The sequence below is a fragment of the Miniopterus natalensis genome, chromosome 7 (genome assembly GCF_054644295.1).
Source record: "Miniopterus natalensis isolate mMinNat1 chromosome 7, mMinNat1.hap1, whole genome shotgun sequence".
Lineage (NCBI taxonomy): Eukaryota > Metazoa > Chordata > Mammalia > Chiroptera > Miniopteridae > Miniopterus > Miniopterus natalensis.
Genome location: NC_142087.1, coordinates 40,175,573 through 40,195,268, shown reverse-complemented (window position 1 = coordinate 40,195,268; position 19,696 = coordinate 40,175,573). Strand labels below are relative to the sequence as shown.

Genomic DNA, 19,696 nt, shown 5'->3' with positions numbered 1-19,696 from the left:
GTGAAAGGTTTTCTATACAGACCATCAAGTCATTTTTTTATTAAGATAGCTTTACTTCTTCATTTTCAACCTGTATGCCTTTTATTTCTTTTTCTTGCTTTAGTGTACTGCCAAGGACCTCAAGTAAAATGTTGAAGAAAAGAAAGGAGAGTAGACAACTATGCCTTGCTTCTAATGTTAAGGAAAAAGTATTATTTTTCATTGTTAAATTTGATATTAACTAAAAGCTTTCTGAAGATGTATGTCCTTTATCAGGCTGAGGGTTTCCTTCTATTTGGTTGAAACGATCATAAGGAATGAGCAATATTGGACTAAATGACAAAAGAGTATACAAAAAAAAAAAAAAAAAAAAGCTGTTTTCTACTCCCAAAGTACCCCCTACAACACTATCCACTGCATGAGACAGAGAAGATCACCACTGGGTCCCCAGCAATGAACTTAATGCTTTGCACTATAAAAGTAATAAAAATTGTTGAATGCATAATTCAATAATCAAAAACCAAGATGCATCATTATACTATTTGTTTTATTGGACTTATATTCTTGTGTTTATATGTTAATTGAAAATTCAGACTACTGGGACTGAAGTGGGAAGTCCTATAGTCTTACGTGGCTCTGGTAAAGAAAGGAAACATAGGTTCCTTTTCTGAGCAATGTGGCTAACTCCAGGTCTGGACATCAGAGCTTACATACTAAACCTGAGAAGGCAAAAAAAGAATGGTAAATTCTCCATACCCTGATTTTAAATCTTCAGGAACGAACTATTCTAAAATTTGGTGGAAAATGTATTTTAAAGGAAGTAATCAGCAGTCTTACAGAATTGAAATGCTATGGTATTAGAAAAAGTGTGAACTGCACCGGACTTTTAGATTTAGAATTCTATTAGCAATCTCTAACATTCAGGTATTTAAAGTGTGCATATTAAATATATGCCATGAACCATTTGTGACATTTTTATAACTTAAAAATATAAGACTACTGTTTGGTTTCCATTGCTATTTAAGGCACCAGTTGATATATCAAAATATTAGCTTTTAATTTATCATATAAGAAACACCAAATATAACTCATAAATCTCAATCTGCCTATAATCACTATTACTACATTGTGATATGCTTATTACATTATAGCAGCCAAAGGTGCCTTCCTGTCCCCATACCTTATTCTTGGGTTTTTTTTGCTGCTCATTGGCACAGAAGGAGCTTATACATGTACCATGAAACCATATCCTTCCAACTACTGCTTATTGGGCTGTGAATAAATACCTGACTGAGGTGGAGCAATCAGATCCTCACAAGAAATGGAATCTGATCCACAGAGATAGACTCACTTAGCTCTGGATAGCTGATATAGAAAGTCCATGTAAACTATTTTGGTGGCCACTGCTCTGGCCACATGCAAATTTGGAAGGAGCAGGTCTGAAGTAGAAAGATAGTGATGATGTATATTCACAGAAAAAAACCAAAGAGAAGAGGCCATCAGGCCCACAGATACTATCAGCTAAAGGGAGTAACAGCTACCTGCAGGCCAGGCTGAACTCCCATGGCATACCTACATAAAATAGTCCTCCTGTGCCACCCAGTAAGTCCCCTTTATCTAAGCTAGCTAGACAGGGATCCTGTTCCTTATAACAAAATTATCCTATGACCTCTAATCTCTTTGCTTATATGTAAAGGGCTGTCAATGATTGTTTTATATGAACACTTGAGAGGTGTATGTGAGGAGCTTATTGTCAATTATGACTAATAAAGAGTGCCATCAACACTCCAAACCAAAAAAAATAAATATGTAAGTAAAGTGATAATCTTCCTATCAACATCAAGGAGCATTATTGCCAGCACCAAATATTTGAGTCAATTTGCTACTCTGTTTTGCTATTGGAGCCATCTTTGTTTGTTTGTTTGTTTTTTAATCCTCATAAAATGTGAGGATAGTTTTTTCCACTGCTTTTCAGAGAGAGTGGAAGGAAGAGAGAAAGAGAGAGAGAGAAACATCGGAGTAAGAGAGACACATCAATTGGCTGCCTCCTGCATGTGCCCCGACCAGGGCTGGGGATGGAGCCTGCAACTGAGGTACATGCCCTGGGCTGGAATCAAACCCAGGTCCCGGCAGTCTGAGGGCTGGTGCTCTGACCACTGAGCAAACTGGCCAGGGCTGGTTATGCTTTTAGAGCTAAACTGAAAATCTATTTAGATGCTGCATTTCACAGCATTCTTTTCATAATATCCTTTGCCACCAGTCCTCTTTTTTCCCCCTATTGTCTCAACATTTTCCTTTACTTCTGGGTATGTTTATAAATTATTAGTGGTATCTGAAAGACTACCATATTTTAAGAGTTGAAAACTGTGAAATAAAACAATGTTTTTATCTGTCTGCTGAATTTTTTAATATAATATTGAACAGAGATCTAATCTTAACACTAAAAAATTCCCATCAGTCTGAATTCATAGAACTTTGAATATTTTGTGAAACTTTATATTTATTTTCCATTGTTAAGGTGATCCCTTTTTAAATTCTGATCATCAGTAATTTCTTGAAAAAAGTTATATTTTTATTCTATAAAGGATTTAAAAGTTTGATCTGGTGCACTTTTACTAGCCATAAAGGTAATAATTTTTTGTTAGTTTCACTTATTAATATATCTCCAGTATCCAGAAAAGTGCTGACCAGGTGGTGATTTAAGGCCACTCACTTTCTTGGACTCTTGAGATTTGGTTTATGTTTCCTGAGAATAAAAATACAAAAACAAAAACAAAAAAGTCTTCACTCATTTCTTGTGTGAATTAAATGAGATAATGTTTGTGAAAGTGTGATTTTAAACTTCAAGGCTCTATAAAAATGGCATATACTGGTGGTATAACATGGAAACTTTTGTTATAAGAGTTTTAAGAGTATACATGTAAAAGTTTTAAAATCTTTTAATTTAAAGAATTCCAAAGTTAGGCATTTTCAGTGGACTTGACATCCTACTCACTATAATTTATTATGTCAAAACATGCTCCCTTTCACTTAGCCAGCAATCATTTGTGCTTCTTTCACTGACAGAACATGTACATTCAGAGTAAATGACAAACATTGACATTCAATATTTTATTTTTGTTAAATAGTAAATCCATGTTAGATTGTTGAGTCTTGAAGATTTAGCTTCTTGTCATTGTTGTCAAGAAATTTTAAGCAAGGGATTATAGACTATAATTTCAGTGGAGTCAATTAAAATTATCTATATCCTATAATATAAATTGAAAACTGGAATGAGCTCATTATTACACATGATCAGGAAAGATAATTTATAAAGGTATCAGTTTGCATGTCTGAACTGTATTTCTTGACATCAGCAAATAGTTTTCAGGTGTAGATAAAAACTTGGTCCTGATTTAATAAGGTAAATGACTTAGTAATTTATAGGGGTAGAGTCAAAATTCAGTTTTTTCTGAATCCAAAGTCAAGGCTCTTTAACACTTAACTAACTGTACCTTATATTATAAAAGAAATCAGTAATGTGTAGTGTTTTAAAAGACTATTTTGTCCCCATCAGTTGGACTTCTGACTCCCGTTTGGATTCTAATGGTAGGCATAAGATTTTTTGGATTTCTTATTTCTATTTTGGAACTATAAAAGATTATGTGAAAGAACACAAATAGAAAAATGCATTAAGTGTTTAGATAAACTATGTCAAAGATTTTACATTTCAAAAACAGGAAAAAAAATACTTTATACCACAAAAACAAAATGGTTTTAAAATTTCCCTTTTTTTCCAATAAAAAGTTTCTAACTTTTATATACCATTGCATAAGTACTTTTATTTATCCAGATACTGTATGTGGCAGATAAAAAAATTATAAAATTTGTTCAAATGTCTAATGTTACCTCATTACCCACTCTGAATGACCTGAAGGTATACTTATTTGTAAAAGCTTCAGTGAAATCATTATACTGTTCTTGTAAAAAATATGGGTTAGGCCCAGATTACATAAAAAAGTAAACTGGCTCTATTGAAGGTTTACTTCATTGGTTAATTCTACATATGTCATAAATCTTTAGGTGCATATTGAAATATCTGATATACTCCTATTCCTGCTTACTCATACAATGAACTTATTTAAAAACATTTTAGAAATAAACCAAAAAATGGAAAAAATCAAAGAGAGAAAGATCTAAAAAGAAGTTTTGATTTTATTATTACAATAATTAATAGAAAACATTATCAATAACCCTGGTGCAAAGCTTTGTATGGTCAATATCAGGTCTCAATATGAGAAATAGGGCCAAAATGATCAGTTTCCCAAAATTCACTGGTTATTTCAAAGCCAGTACTGTACTGCTACTATGAATATAATCTGAATCAGAGTCAGGCATTAATATTGAATTATGGAACCAAATTCTAAGCATTCAGAACCACCGATATAGGACTGAGTACAAAATTTAAAAGATTAGACAAAGTAGGTAGCAGAGAGTGATGTTATCCTGATTACCTAGTATTTATTTTATAACTTTATAGACTCAATAGGTGGGGGTCAACATTTTTAAAGGTGAAAAATTAAGGGTGAAACAGCCAAACTTTGATACTAAGAATCATCAAAATGTGAAGCAATTTAAAATTCCAGTTATATAATGTCCTCTGGAAAGAATCAAGTTTAGGGAGTTTTAAAAGCAGTTGTCCTTGGAGATAATTTAGTAAAATCATGAAATTATATTTGTGTTTAAACTAAAGATACTGTACTTTGAGAGTATAAAATAATTATGATGAGCAAGGTTTTCAAAAGTTAAAGTGACCTAAGATTTTGCACATATTACTATTCTATTTTTAAAAATTCTGTAGAACATCCTGCTTCAAGTTCTATAAATTAAAGACTGATAGCATCAGCAATCAAACCAGAGGTAGGTAAGAATCTGTTTAAGAAGAATATTTACAATAAGAGTAGTAATATTAGTAATAGCTCACATGTATTGGGCACTTCTGTGTCATGCACTGCATCTTATATTATTCAATTTTTACCAAAAATCTCATAGATGGCTATCCTATTTTTCCCACTTCAAAGATGAGAAAATTTTGAAAAGTCACATAATTTACCCAATATTAAGATGCTGCAAAATGGCAGGTCTGAGGTCATAAAATTTAAAATATCAATGCCCTCCAGAAATTAATACATGCCAGATTTGAAAATATAAAATTTAATCTTGAAAAACATAGTAATATCTTCTCAACTATAACTGGCTAGGTGAGAATAAGGAAAATTCAACATAGCAAGAGAGTTGATAGAGGAAAAATTAAAGCCCTCATAGAGAAAACTGTACTAAAGTCAAAGACTGGCGAAGTTACAACAGCCCTTAAAAATGTCTGTACAATCATTTAACATAATACCAACCATTTATTGAACACTTAGTGATTGTGTCCCAAGTCCAATACTAAGCACTCTTTGTAAATTAGCTCATTTAATTTTCACAGCTACCCCAGAAGTCATGACCAAAATGTGGCGGAGTAAAGGTTCAAGCTAGAGAAACTGATTTGTTCTCAAAGCCCATGTTCTCAGCCATCCTGCTGTAACCAGGGGCATTCATGGACCTTCAACTTTCCTGTTTCCATTTACCAGGCTAGGCACACTAGAAACTTTTAGGATATCCCTTCCTTACATTGTGTATAAAATACTTGAAAAGTAGGCAAATATGCATTCCAAGAGGTCTAGTTCATATTTATTTCTAAGAGACACTGACTCATCTCAAATCTCACGTATTTGAGATGCAGAACAGCTTGTATGCTTGAGGAAGTCGCCTTTGCTAATCCTTTCCATCTCCCCCATGTTTTCCCTGCAGTTACTACTACTTTTCTTCCATCTCATTCACTGTTACTGTCTTTCCCCAGTCCCAAGTCTCTGTTTTGTTAATTAACCTTGACTGAAGTGACTGGCAATTTAATATGTCAACAGAAAATGTTGACATTGAGGAAAAGATATGCAGAAGTAAGATTGTATGCACTAGAACGACAGGTAAGGAAAGCTCACAGTTAGGGAAAGATTTGCATAAACATCATCATCACCAATTTCAAGGAAATAGCCTTCCCATTTTACAGTTATTGATTTTATAGCTGTAGAAACAACATAGACTATAGTAATTACAGGTATCATAAAACTGTTTGCAGTTATATTTTAAAAGAAGAATGTTTGTCATTAAGTTCCCCTTGCACTAAATGTGAACTCCATATACTATACATAAGTAATAAAAATAAAAATATCTTTAAATACACCAGCATATGCTTAACTCATGGTAAACATATTAATCAACGTACCTTTTTCTGGCAACCAATTTTCTCTCCACCATGTGTCTACTTAGTTAATATAACTTTCCAATTTATAACAAGAAAGAAATATTTCAAACAGCAGGATATCAAATATTACCCCCAAAACAGTAAATGTATTTTTAAACTCTTACCCAGTCTCAGTGAGTCAAGTGTAATCAGCTCTGCAAAAACTCCGTTAATCTGGAATTATATCTGGGTAAATTGGATGTCTGCTGATTCTTTCAAGAAAGTGTCCCAGGAAAAGATGTGAGTTGTAATCACAGAAGGCTCTCCAGAGCACCATTCGCATGTGCTGAAATACAGAAAGGACAAAAAAGCTTTGAATGAAAATCTGTTAACAGAGCTTCCTCATTACCTTTCATTAGTATCTATACATGCTAAACTACACAAATAGCACCTTACTCTTCTCCTTGAACTCATAATTCAGAGGCAGCCTAGTCAAGTCATCAAGAGCGTAGGCTCTTGGTCAGATCACCAAGCTTAATGTCATTGCTCAGCCATGCTTGTTATGGAATGAATTGTGTCCCCCTGTTCATATGTTAAAACCCCAATCCCCAATATTTAGGTAATTAGAAATGGGGCCTTTGGGAGGTAATTAGGTTTAGATGAAGTCATGGGTGAAGCAATCGTGATGGGATCAGTGCCCTTATAAGAAGAGGAGAGAGCAGAGACTGCCCTCAGGACCCACCAGGAAGGAACCTATCTGCAAGCCAGGAAGAGGGCCCTCACCAAGAACTAAATATGCTGGCACCTTGATCTTGGACTTACCAACCTCCAGAACTGTGGAAAATAAATATCTTGGTTTTTAAGTCACCCATACTATGGCATTTTGTTAGAGAAGCCAGAGCTAAGACAATGCTTTTCAATATAACTGTTTAAACCATGTAAATACATTAATGCACTGTGTGAAGCTAAGGAGAAATAAGCTTTTCTTCCAAACTGGTAGTTTGTGACACAGTACCTTTTGTCATGTATTAAATTCTTAAATATATTTATCATATGTCCATTCTTGAATATATTTGTTGTATTTCAAATTTCAAGTTACTATTTTGTTCTAATATTTTATTTATTCTTTTGCTACTGTAACACTCTTAATTATTGCTGATTTAAATTACATTAAATATGTAATAGGATATTTAACTTATAGATTATTCCTACTGTTTAAAAAATGTATTTGCATCATTATGCTTACACATTTATTTTTCTGAATTTCATAATATTTTTGTCAATTTCCCAAAATATCCCAAAGAAGTTTGATTGGAAAGTATATCAAACATGGATTTGGGAAGAAGATACATCATTATAAAATTTGTTATTCGTTTCCAAGAACACAATATGTCTATTCAACTTCTTGGGTCTATTTTATATCTCTTAATAAAAATGTTAGTTTTTTTCATAAGGTATATTCCTCTTTAAAATTATACCAATGAATTATAAAAATTCTTTTTAATGAGATTTCATTTTTCCATTATAGTTCATTATTTCTATTTCTTTTCCCTCCTTCCTTCCCTACTCATTCTCTCCCTTCCTTCTTCCCTCCCTCTTTTTTCTTTTTCTCTTTATGTAAATTTAATTGTAGTATAACATACATCCAAAAAATTCACAATCATAAATGCTCATTATACTGAATATTTTAAATTAAACATACCCTTGAAACCAGTACCCAGACCAAGAAACAGAACATTACTAATTATGCCCTTTCCATTCTCCACTCTCCACCCACTACAGTAAACAGTATTGTCACAACACCATAGATTAGTTTTGCCTATTTATATTTATATAAATGGACTCATACAGCATACAGTTTGAGCATGTTTAGGTCTGTCCTGTGATATTGTGATTTTATGTTAAAAAAGAGACAACAGCCCCAAATGGAGTCACTTGGTGAAGCCCAAGTCACCAAGCTGAGACCTGATGCCTGAAGGCCCTCCCAGGAGTGTAATCTGAACCAGTCAGCCGGGAATTTCCTGGTCAGCTAGTGAGGTCTTAGGCTAAAGGGAAGCGACCTTGCCTGAAATAATCTGTTCTTTGTTAGTCCTTCCTCCCTCCTGCCTATAAAAGTCAACCTATGAAACGTGAGCACTAGTTGCACAAGTACTGATTTCTACCAATAGAATATGAGATGGTCAGCATCTCTGTCAGCTGTTACACTACCCACAGGGCCCTGAACATGCCTAGTTATAAAAATATTGTTTTCCTAAATTCTGTAAGGTAACAGCCTGAAGGCAAAAAAAAAAAAAAAAAAAGGTTCAATTATGATCAACATATTTTGTTAGGAAAATGCTGGGAAATATATATATACATTCAATTCTGAAAAGCAAAATCATAAAATAAATTAAATCTGGCAGTTAGATTATGTTCTAATTATATAGAAAATGTATTTATCACCCTTCTGTTCAACACCATCACCAGGTAAATGAGATATTATTGTGCGTACACGTAATGTCACTTACAGATCCAGGGGGGAAAATGAAGATCTGCAGTTGGACCATTTGGATAATCATATTTTCCCTAGGACTTAAATAAAGTTTCTTAGCATTCACATTACTTTGTCCATTATATAGAAGTCCTCTTTTGATTTTTGTTCTACTGTATTCATAGAATAAATAAAGCTTCTCAGTGTGTCTGAATTTAACACTTCCTACTGCCATCACCAATGTTTCCATTTGTAGGTTGGATCTAATTACTGAAGTGTTAGAACCCAGGTAGCACCGTGTAATTATCTTACTAATTAATGCTCTCCAGGAGACTCTGGAATTAATATAGGCCACTCTGCAGAAATAATGACCTCTGAAATCGCAGCCCTAACACACTGAAGTGAGCACACTCAAATATGATCCATTTCTTTAGGAGTTTAGCAAGAGATGGAGGCGATAACCAAAATAACCTGCAGAAAAGAGTAAAGACTACATCGGCTCAGCTGTAAGGAGACGCTGCGTTAGCAGACAGTCACCGGTTCTGTCTTTAGGAGTCTTTCCAATAGTGATGTGAACACCACAGGAAGGAATATGAAAGACGGATTACATAATCCTTTCTTCAACCAATTGTTAGCTTGTTTGCTGTAAATTTAAACACTGCCACAGGCTTCTAATGGTTGGCAACTCACACTGTGGAAAATGTCACTGGGCTTTGCTAGCCTACTAGCTGTGCTCCACAGAGCAGAAAATTAAGCCTGGCATATTTGGGGAGGAGTTTTCTGATTTGTGGAAATTTATAAAAATAGCCGTACTTATTTATTTCAGGGTCACATTTGAAAGTTCTTAGGAGCTCTGGAATAAATTATTTTATTTTATTATGCTTGCTAAAATCTTAGATCATTCTGATTCAAAATCTAATGTTCTCTTAAATTTGTTTCTAACTTAAAAATATATACACACAGCACAATACAATAAGATATTTTTAAGTCTATAGCATTTGAAAATAAACAGAATAATCAATATCTAAACCATGTGTTTCTGCTTCAGTTTATCTGAATAAAGATAGGACTGAATAACTGATTATTTATCAAAATATGAAAGTTTCATCATGAATTACTTAGATCTGATGTATAATTAAATCATTAATTTAAGTCATATTTGCTTATACTGGGCTCAAATTTATTTTGTTTATTTTATAGATTTTTGTATGAACTATGCTACTATTTAAAACAAACATACTTCTTTAGTAAGGAGTTTGTTTTGGCATATTTGAAACATTTAAGTGTGTTTTTCTCCCTTGTTACAAGCAATAAAAGAATCATATCTCACGGATTTGCCATGTCATACTTCCTTTACAAATGTGGAATAAATCTCTGAGGTACTCAAATGTGCCAAACAATAAAATCATCACTGAAGAAAAATATTCATAGTACTCTTCCTAGAAAAGTTTGCACAACTTTTGTAATAACATTAAGCCCCATATTTAATCACTCAGGGGCATTTGCCAACTTCATCAAAACAAGGATTCACCTCCCCATTTCTTGCCAGATTTCTTTCTTAACCAACATTGACTGTTCTCTCATGCAACCTAAAAGAGAAAAATTGTATCAGGCTTCTAGATTCTACCTGCAATATGACAAGCCCATTTTATTATACATGCCAAGAATTCCAGCCTTCACAGAAAAATCCTCCCAGTTCTCTCCCTTTCCTCTGCACCTTACCCCTCCTGTTTGTGCAAAGTTAGTGCTTTCATCAACACCACATCCCCTCGGCCTTTCTAAAGTCCTATTGAACAAGCTAAAGGCATTTACTTAGTACATTTACTTGCTATGAGGGACACATATACATAGGACATGCAGCAGCTTTTCTTAAGCAAAGATAATGTCCTGTGATTCGTTTGTTTCATAAAGTAGCTGGATGACTGAAATTTCCATCATCTCTTAGGGGTCAAATAATCTCTCATCCACTTATCCACACCTGACATCTTGTCTTTTCCATAAGCTTTCCGTCTGAATTAAGAAAAGCTAACATTCCCCTCCCCAACCACCACCACCCAGAATTCTGTACACACCCTTGCCTTTTGTCCTTAAAACATACCCTCATGAGCAGTATTTTATGGAAATGTGTTAGCTTTTATTCTTATTTGACTTAATGCTTCTTTATCAGTGATGCTCTGTATGTGACTCTCCGTTATTTTCTTATATGTGGCTGCAAATTCACAGAGAAGAGGGACTTGTGACTTTTTGAGAGCTCAGCATAATTAAATACTAATGTCCTCTGTGATTATGATGATTATCAACATGGAATTATAGATGCTCCTTCACTCACTCTCGAAAAGTCTTCTGGGCAAAATTGCAAGTCAAAAGACCAGACATCAAGTACAGTGACCAAAGACAAGAAAGCAAGCATCAGGCTGGCATGTTCCAAATAACCTGAAGAGGCTACATCTGTTCAGTCTAGTTATCATAAGCAGCTTCAAGAGGGGGCCCCACACTGGGAAAAACCACCGCAGCACAGCCTCCTTAGGTCCCCAACAGGCCGCAGCCTCCTGAGATTGGCACTTGCAGCTCTCACTTTCTCCATCACAAGGTTATTTCCTCTACATTATAAAAGGCTCTCTGCAGCTTTTGTGTTTTTTTGGTTATTTTTTATGATGAGCAAATTTGGCTTAGAGAAAATATTATTGTCAGACTAAGAATGCGAAGCATTAATGTCATAAAAATGTGGAAATCCTGAACCTCTATAAGATATTTCAAATATATATAATACATACACAAATAATATAAATATTATATTAATAAATAAATATATTATTTGTATGTGAAATTTATTAATATAAAATTTATTTATATATAAATACATATTAATATATATATGTCACATATATATTCCCCAACTGTTTTTCAAGTTTTTTCTGTCCTGTAGTTTACCGTTGGGCTCATCAGTATTTAACAAGCTTATATAAACTTATAGGCACTTTAAAGTTAAATATTCTCTGTCCCTCTGACAAACTGACAGATGAAAAAAATACAAGAAATCAAATTTATAATTCCAAGTTGTTGCTAACTGCCATCACATTTACCCTAGAGGCTGAGCAGTTTTAGTGTCCGGATATGTATGACTTGGATGAATAAGCTTTCAGGCTCAGGCATGAATAAACCATTCACTGGCCATTGCTCCCACTGGTGACAGGTATGGGGCTCTGTGAAAAGCACAAGCTCACTGCCCTTCATGCCATAGACCAAGCTGATCTCCACACTTCCATATCTACTAAGAACAACCTTCTTTTAAACAAACATCACATCTGTGTATGTGCAGCCACAGAAGCTGCTCAATATTGTAAAATATGAGCAGCCTAAGAAGAAGCTGAGGTATAGGAAGGTTCCAACTTTTCTGCAATTAGACCCTTCTTTTAAAAAAATCTCCCTATATACACAACAGAATGGCTAAAATTTTAAAAAATGACAACGCAAAATTCTTGCCAGGATATGGATAATCCGAGTCACTCATACATTGCTCCTGGGAAGGTACAATTGTACAGCCACTGTGGAACACAGTTTGGCAGCATCGTATAAAACTAAACAGGCCCTTAAGAGAGAACCCAACAACTGCACTCTTGGGCATTTGTCCCAAAGAAATGAATACTACGTCCACATAAAAACCTGTATACAATTTTTCAGAGCAACTTTCATAATAGCCCCAAATTGGACACAATCCAGATGTCCCTCAGGTACATACATACCATGGAATACCATTCAGCAATTAAAAAGAGCTAACTATTTCATAAACTCACAGCTTGGATCAACCTTAAGAGAATTATGCAGAGTGCAGAAGTTAGTCCCCAAAGGTCATATGCTGTATGATTCCATTCATATAAATAACATTCTTGAAGTAACAAAATTATACAGGTAGAGCTCTGGTTGAGTGGCTCAGCTGGTTAGAGAATCTTCCAGTGCACCAAAAGGTTGTGGGTTCAATCCCTGGTCAAGGAGCATATGGGAGGAAACTGATCATTGTTTATCTCTCACATCAGTTTCCCTCTCTCTCCCCCCCCCCACCCTTCCTTTGTCTCTAAAAGCCAATGACAACATATCCTCAAGTGAGGATTTGAAAAAATGATACAGGTAGAGAACACTATTTGTTGCCAGGGTTAGGGATGAGAAATGTGTAGTGTTATAGGGGTAATATGAAGGAGCCATATGCTGCAAACATACGGGCTTCATACTGGTGTTTACTAGTATCTTTGGCCTGGATTCTTGAAAAAGTTTTCTTTTTTTAAAAAATATATCTTTATTGATTTCAGAGAGAGGAAAGGAGAGGGAGTGAGAGATAGAAACATCAATGATGAGAGAGTCATTGATCGAGCCCACAACCCAGGGCATGTGCTGTGACCAGGAATTGAACCCTGATCGCCTGGATCCTAGGTCGACGCTCAACCGCTGAGCCACGCCCGGCAGGGCGAAAAAGTTTTCTAACTCTACTTTGCCCTTGCTTCCTACAGTATAGGCCCAGTGCAGTGACCCAAATGATCCTTCTAAATCATAAGTTAGATGATGACATTCTTCTGCCCAAAAAGACCCTATACTTTCTGGACCTCATACCTTACTATTATCCCTTTTGTTTACTCTGGTCTAGGCCACCGGTCTCCTTGGCTTTTTTAAAAACATACAAAGTACATGCAGCAGAGCCTTTGTATTTGTAATTCCCCCAGCATGGGTAGTCAGTCAAAACAATGACTCCATGCCTTCCCAATTTGGATACTCAAATGTCACCTTTTAAGATGGATTCTTATTACTCTATCCCTTACTGGTCTCCATAGGAATCACAACCCATCATAAATAGTATATATGTATATCATATATATGATGAATTATATATATACACACACAAACACACCATTTATTCTTTATTATCTGTGGATTCCCATTAGAAAACAAACTTCACAGGATATGACATTTTATGTTTTTTTCCCTTCTGAATTGCCAGTGTTTAAATCATCCCTGGAACATATAACCATGGTACAAATGAATTATTTATTTAAGCAATTACACAAGTAATTCTCTACTTCTAAGTAAGATGAGAGTTGGAGTATTGGGGCAGCATGCACTCTAGGAATTCTGTGAGTCCTGAAAAACCACAGAGAAACCAGTTTACTCTATGAGTGATATGTCTGGCGAGAGCAGCAAATCTCACCTCATTCTTGCAAGGTCTGACCGTCCGATGGCCAAGTCCCTCACAGTCACAGTACCTCTTCACTGAACAAAAAACAGGGCCTACCTGCTTCCTTACTTCCAGGATTCCACAGCCACAGGGCAGTAAGAAATATAGCTTGTTGGAGGCATTTAACTATGTTTCTAGATCCCAGATCATCTAAAACATGAACTCCAATGCTGCCAATACTTTAAGAGTTGGTAAATTATAAATATCTATATAAGTGCTTGCCCAGGACTGGAGCTTTTAATAACAGAAAATATAATCTATTCATTCACTCGGCAAATGTTTAAGAAGGGCCTACTAGAGTCAGGCACTGTTCTAGATACTCAGGGTAAAGCAGAAGAAAAAAAAAAACCCACAGCAATATCCCTATTGCATAAAGTTGATGCTCTAGAATTGGAGAGAAACAAACAATATACAGGCAAACAAATAAATTAACAATATAATTTTAGATGACTGGTTCTGTGCACACAATAAAATAGGATGATAAATGACTGAAGGATTTCCTTTAAATTGGGTGATTATGTTGTTTCTCTGAGGTGATATTTGAGCACAAATGTGAATAATTAAAATGAACTAGATGCTCAATACCTAAGGGCAGAATGATTCTGGAAAATGGAAAAGACAGTCAAAATGCCCTCAGAGACAAGTGTGGCATGTTTGAGAAACAAGCAATGAAGCCAGGGTGTTTGCAGCATAGGCCGTGGCCGGAGAGTTAGAGAAGGTGAAGATAAGTAGGCACCCACTCAGGCCTAGTGACATCAAGTGAGGAGCTTGGGGGTTTTTCAGCTTTATTGAGGTATAACTGACAAATAAAACTTTACTTTTAAGGCATGCAATGTGGAGACATGATATATAAAGACACTGCGAAATGATGAGTTACCACAATCAAGCTTATTAGCACATACGTCACCTCACATAGTTACCACTTTTGTGTGTGGTGATGAGAACACGTAAGATCTACTCTTTTAGCAACTTTCATATATACAATACAGCATTAACTATAGGCACCATGCGGTACATTAGAGTCCCAGAATTTATTCATCTTATTAGTGCAAGTTTGCACACTTTGACCAACATCTTTCCATCTACTTTGCTTCTACGAGTGTAAAGCTTTTAGATTCCAAATATAAGTGAGATCATACAGTATTTGTCCTTCTGTGTCTGGCTTGTTTCACTCAGCATAATGTCTTCCCTGCTCATCCATGTTGTCACAATTAACAGGATTTTCTTTATATATATATATAAAGACATATATATATATATATATATATATATGTCTTTATTGATTTCAAAGAGAGGAAGGGAGAGGAGGAGAGAGAGAGAGAAACATGAATGATGAGAGTCATCGATCAGCTGCCTCCTACATACCTCCCACCACGGATCGAGCCCACAACCCGGACATGTGCCCTGACCAAAATCAAACCACGATCTCCTGGATCCTAGGTTTATGCTCACTGAGCCATGCCTGGCTGGGCTTGAGTATTAATGTTTTGCACTCAACATAATTCTCTTCAGATTCATCTAAGCTGTTGTGCCTATTCGTATTTAGTTCCTTTTTATTGTAGCTATCTTGCAACAAGATTTCTAACTATTTATTACTGGAATTAAATTAATATTAACCTGAAGTAGACTGTGGTAAATCAAGATGCATGTTGTAATTCCTAGAGTAACCACTGAGAAAAATAATATAAAAATGTAGTAAGGAAACCAACAAAGGAATGAATATGTCACACTAGAAAATATCCACTTAATACCCTGAAGGTCAGCATAAGAGAAAAAGAGCAACAGAAAATACAGGCGACAGAGAGAAAAAGAAAAGCAAGAGATATACATCCAATCACATCAATAATTATATTTAATGTCACTGAATTACATACTGTGATGAAAAGATAAAGTGTGTCAAGCTAGAATTAAAAAGAAACACAAACAAAATTGCTGTCTAGTAGAGAAAGAACTTTAGATTCAAAGCACAAATAGGAAGAAAGTAAAAGGATGGCAATAAATGTAACATGCACATAGTCACCATAAAAGAGCTGGAGTGGCTATACTAGTATTGGACCAAGTAGATTTTAAGACAAAAACTTTTACTAGACATAAAGAGGGATATTTCATAAGGATAAAAGAGACAATTCAAAGGCATATAAACAATTACAAATGTATACACACCTAATGACAAAGCTTCAAAGTACACAAACAAAAATCTGATAGAATCAAAATGAGAAACCAATAATTTGACAGTAATAGTTGGAAACCACAATGGCCCATTCCAAACAATTGCCAGAACAACTGGACAGAAAAATCAAGCTATAGAAGACTTCAGCCACACTATCAACTAACTTGAAGTAACTGGCACTTAGAGAATGCTTCCCCTAACAACAGCAACACACACATACATAATTTTCAAGTTCCATGGAACATATTCCAAAGTAGACTATATGCTAAAATAATATCGATACCTTAAAATAATAATTATTATATAGTGTGTTCTATGATCACAAAAGAGAGAAATCAGCAACAGAAAGAAATTTGAGATATCCACAAATATTTGGAAGTTAAACAAAATACTTCTAAGTAACCCGTGGGTCAAAAAAAATAAAAGGAAAATTAGATAATATTTTGAGCTGAATGAAAACCAATGTGTAACATATCAAAGTTTACGGCATGCAGGTAAATGAGGGCCAAGAACGAAATTTATACCATTGTTCACCAGCATTAAAAACCTAGGCATAGAATAGCAATCTAAACCCAAAGGGAGCAAGGTCCCATCATTATGAAAAACTCAGAAAAGGTAAATCTATAAAGACAGAAAGCAGATTAGTGGTTGCCTGGGGCTTGGAACTGGGAACAAGAATTGACTGCAAACAGCCTGAAGAGGTTTTCTAGAGGTGACGGAAAATGTCCTAAAACTGGATTGGAATGGTGATTGCATAACTCTATAAATGTACTTTAAATCATTAAATTATACAGCTAAAATGAATGAATATAACTGTGTATAACCGATATCTCAATAAAGCTATTAAAACACAAATAACATGACTGGCAGTGAAAAAATATGCATATGTGTATGTGTAACTTCCACAAATGAATGAAATTCCATATTATTAAATTGAGCTAAGCACAGGGCTAAGCACAGATTTTAAAATAAAATAAAATTATTTAATCTTGCTCTTTATAATTTCATAGTCAATAAAATTCTCTAGTTTATCCATTAAAAATGAAATAGTTAAATAACTATTTGGCTGCTGTTTTAGTTTTTGAAATTGAAATTTATATTTAAGATTAAGTAAAAAGCTTTATCTCTATTCCAACAATAATGTGGGTAGCTTGGCAATTAGTCATATACTGTTTAATCACATCAGTATATATATCTTGTCTCTCTTCTTTAGCAAGATACTATAATTTTTCAAGTGAAATTACATTAAGTGTGAAACAAATAATGATAATTTGGGGCAAAGACCTATAAATATATAGATATTGTCAAAATGATTCAAATAGATATTCATCTGATATAGTTAAGACAACATTTGGCAATAAAACTCCTCTAGATTTAGATTCCATTGACCAAAGCTCCAAAATAAAATGAATTTATATCAGACTGAAACCTTGAAAACAGTCTATGTGGGTCCTAAATACTCAATAATCTTTTAAGATGTTTTTAGTTGGAAATAAATCTCTTTAAATCAAACTATCAAAAGGGGAAAAAAAAAAGTGTATGCCATTTTAAGGGAGATTGGGGAGTGCATTTTTCTTGGAAAATTAGGTGTCTGAAGAAAAAAATCTGAATCCCTTTAGCATAAAAGTCTGTTCATACCTAAATCTGATGGAGAAGAGCTGAAAAGAGGAAGTCATGCATTCTCAATGTGAGGATTCTTTCTTGCAGAAAGTGAAAAATCTTAGTATCATGGTTTGTGTTCCAAGGGCCAGAGTACATAAAGAGAACACAGTATATTCATGGTATTAAAGTTTCACGCAGGAGCAAATAGAAAACAAATTGTCCCTATAGAATTGTTAGTGGGGCAATGATGACAAGCTGAAAAACACTTTTTTGGTAGATGATCCTCTAGAGATAATTTCAAAATAATTTATTTAGCTCTCCCCTTCACTCCTTATTTTAAAAAATTCTCAGTACAGGTAAGAACCTGTCAGTTACCCTTACAAAAGTGAACTCTTTCTATCTCATAATAGGAGAAAATATTAAGAATACCAAAACACTTTCCATGCATATTTCTAGAGGCTATATCTGAAAAGTCAATAGTGTTTCTGATCTTTTATGCCATAAATCAAACACAATTATAAACAGCAAAGTAATTTCATGGAAAAATTGATTTTTGCTCTTTACTTTCATAAGTAAAGTCTATGTAATAATTTAGCATACTGCTTCTGTCATCAGTGTTTGTATCCTGCAGCTGCTGAACAAGAACAGAGAGAACTGAGCTAATCTAGTACACTGGCATTTTCTTTGCTGACCTAAATTAAAAGGACTTATTTCAAGTCCATCAGGCAAACTAATTTTAAACACCAATTATGCCTAAAATATAGTTAGTTTTTCAGAAATAGCAATGCAGATACATTAGAAGAACTGGCATAGTATAATTACAGAAAAATTAGTTGGCACATTGCTTTGAGAACTATTTAAAAATTAAACTGGGGTGAAAGGGATCAATGGGGGGAAAGAGGACATCTGTAATACTTTCAACAACAAAGATAAATTTTTAAAAAATAATAAATTTTTTAAAAATTCACATTTCTCTATTGGTAGATAGAGGAAGGAAAGAGAGAAGGAGGGCAGTAAGGGAGAAGGGAGGAAGAGAGAAAGGGGAGGAAGGGAGGAAGGAGAGAGAGAGAGAGGAAAGATGAGGAGCTGGTGGTATTTCCTCCATTCCCTCTATTTCTCTACTGCAAACACTGATGAAGCAGTGACTGTGGAATAAAGTAGGTTAGAGACTACTACAAAGATTTAAACAATATAGATGACCAGATCCTACACTGCACCAGAAATATGTAGCTATTTTTCCAAGGGAAGGAAATAGGTTCAAATAAAGGAAGACAGATCTCCAAGGTCACAAAATCATATGATGGGAGAGCCAGAAATAAAACTGCCTCTTCCCTGTATCTAAGATTTACTCTTCAGTTGGAATAACTCATATATACACACACACACATATATATATGCAAATATGAATGTACGTATATGTGTGTATGCATGTGGGCATATGTGTGTTTATGCTTTGCAGAAAAGTCAAATAATGTTTGTTCTTCTGCCTTGTCTCTAGCTGACAAGAATTCCCATCTTAACTTCTGATTCTAAAATTACCATCAAGTATTGGAATCATTAACCAATTCCTTAGTTACCCACAACTTTTATTTCTTTTCTAATTCAAATAATTTAATATTATCTGTTTGCCTTAGAATTACAATATCCATCTAAGGACCCTCCTATTCTTTCTGTGGTCAAGTTAAAATACCTACTGAACAGCCAAGCACAATGCGAGGAACAGAAACAAAACTTTTGCCTCAGCCCCATAGTGAGTGCTTGACAGAGTCAGGCCCAGGCTTTTGCAGAATAAAAAAGACTGGAATATTGGCCAGAATAAAAGGAAATAGGGGTGTGGGGATGGGGTTGGGGATTTGGCAAATGGGATTAAGAAAAAATTCTCAGAAGAAACAAAATCTGGTATAACTTGCCTTAATGAAAAAAAGGAGCCCTAGACAGTTTGTTCAGTGGTTAGAGCGCTGGCCTGCAGACTGAAGGGTCCCATGTTCGATT

The 19,696-nt window shown here is 34.7% G+C and overlaps 1 protein-coding gene across 1 annotated transcript in view; it reads right to left on the bottom strand.

The window, feature by feature from the left end:
* DLGAP1 (DLG associated protein 1) overlaps positions 1-19,696 on the bottom strand; it is a 587,128-nt gene that overhangs the window by 497,575 nt on the left and 69,857 nt on the right. Inside the window, exon 2 of the mRNA XM_087818968.1 lies at positions 6,427-6,587. The gene's annotated coding sequence lies outside the window, so the exon portion shown is untranslated. The remainder of the gene's footprint in view (positions 1-6,426; positions 6,588-19,696) is intronic.